General features: G+C 39.5%; 1 protein-coding gene across 1 annotated transcript in view; it reads left to right on the top strand.

The window, feature by feature from the left end:
* The window catches only part of LOC108570937 (dystrophin), a 517,829-nt gene that overhangs the window by 1,589 nt on the left and 513,970 nt on the right, over nucleotides 1–2,270 (top strand). The window lies entirely within an intron of this gene.

Below are 2,270 nucleotides of genomic sequence, written 5' to 3'. Positions count from 1 at the left end.
ATGGACTACTGTTACGAATATTTATCGATAAACGATAAACAGGTTTGCGTGTGCGTAACGAATTTCTGGCGTCGATTCGATTGCTAATTGCGGATATTGATATTATTTTTCGGTGTTGGAACAAATTTGATATTTGATGCGTCGGCGCTGACTTCTGGAAAGAAGATCGCCTACGAGGCAAGCTTCCCAACACCTTACAGTGTCGCGACAGACTGCACCGAATGAGGTTGTTCCTTGTTAACGAAACCCATACGTAATCACGCTGCGTGATGCTATTCATTAGAATCTGATTAAAACAGTTTGTACCACGTGTACGCATAGACTCAGACCAGTTTGTCCTTAGAGAAATTTCGAAGAAACTATGTGTTCGTTGTTAACGGAAGAAAAATCATTTTAGAGCGTGAAAAATTGAAGGGACGTTTAACGAAAATATAACATCAAGTTATTTTAACAGTTCCGACGCTGTTCGCAAATATTAAACATTTAAATACGTTTTATGCGGTATTGATAAAATGTTGCACGAAAAGTGAATTATATCGTACGATTCGCATCTAAATATTTGATATTTTAACGTTGCAAATAATAAGGTATTATTTGCAGTTTTCGATATTTGAAAAAGATTTATCTGGTGACATTTTTTTTTAAACGTGGTGCACGGTGTGATGTATAATGTGTTCGGCAATTGTGCGAGTGTGACAAACTGTGCATTCAGTTCAACGAGATATATACATGTATGTACGTGTAAAATATTCAGCAAGTTCAAACACGGATCTAAACAAAGCAAGTATGGACGATGGTATTTGTAAGTATGCTAAATGATAAAATTGCACGATCGTTGCGTTCTTCCAGTTGTAGTAACAATCACGATGCGTTTAGATTCGTCGTATGATAATGTACCTATGTCTGAAATTGATCGAATTGGTTGAAGAATTGAAGACCTGACGCTGTGGGAGGTCCCCGATACGGAGATGTAGACGCATTTCCAAGAATTGCACTAATCTTGTTACGTCTCGTTTCACTCTGCCTTTTAAAACTACGAATTGTGGAATATGAAGTTTCAACTGGTATAAATATACAAGATAATTGGATGTTTAAATATAACAGATGTTTGTTAAAAATATTTACCTTGTATCGATTCAATTTTCGTTGTTGAATTTTTTATTCACATATTAACGTTAGACCTTTCCACTCTTGTTGCATTAGTTTCAATTATATCGGTAGAAAAAAACTGGGCCTGAAAAATAGTGAACGTTGACAATAGGTAGAATCTAAAATTCGTATTGCGGAGCTACACACACGACCCACCTCTCTCTACCTGTTCCATTCGAGAGAGTCTACTTCTTTCGATTTCTGAGATCCTGTTTACCTGTGATACATTGGGCCTTACGGTCTGCAAGGAGGAGCCCGAGGGCCTGTTTCAGTGCCCGTAGATCGTAATATTTCTATGCTCCTTCGAAACTGGAAACGATAATCAATTCTTCAAAGTATTTTATGACCATTAATAAACGGCTATTTCCCCGATAAACAATTTCCTGCCTCTCGTAAATTTTCCTATGAGTTATGCAAATATTATACGATTGTAAAATTTTTAACGTTTCATAAACGTGCGGTAGTCGTCTAAACTATTATTATCCAAGTGATGTTTAAATTTGCAATTTCTCTTTTTTCTCTCTCCACTGATTACCGGTGTAATTGTAATTTTCAATCAGCTCGACCGAAATTTTCACATTTCTTTCATTGTTTCCCTACGTGGACATCAATAAAGTCCCACGATATGTTAGGGAAAGGGAGAGCCCATCCGTGGGTAAAAGAGAGGAGGAGACTATTTGTAAGGTAAAAGTGAGACAGAAAGGAAGTGTACATCGCTAGAGGGCGGGTACGAGTGGGGGAAGTTGGGCCTTACTTGTTCGTACTCCGAGGTTGCCAGTTCGTTTCGAGACTCGGCCGGTGTGTAGTCTGTTTGGCGGTTCATTGACGTTCGCATGAAAGTGAGAACGTCTGTCAGTTTTTCTTCCTCTTGTTGTATTTTCGGCTCGAGCGAATCATCTACTGTTCATTTGTGTTCTTTCGATCTTGTTGTCGCCGAATACTTCGTTTTCTCTTTCTGTTTCGCCGTGCTCCGATGCGTGTCCTCAGCGCCAACAAGCTACGATACCGTGGTCTCACGTCGTCCGAGTTTCGATCGCGGCAAAGATCGTGAAGGCTCGAAAGAAACGCCATCGTCGGTGAGAACGAGGCAAACAACGGAGAGAGGCAAAAAGAGAAGGAGG

Source organism: Habropoda laboriosa, unplaced genomic scaffold (assembly GCF_001263275.1).
Source record: "Habropoda laboriosa isolate 0110345459 unplaced genomic scaffold, ASM126327v1 scaffold90, whole genome shotgun sequence".
Lineage (NCBI taxonomy): Eukaryota > Metazoa > Arthropoda > Insecta > Hymenoptera > Apidae > Habropoda > Habropoda laboriosa.
This window is presented reverse-complemented; position numbering and strand designations above follow the sequence as displayed.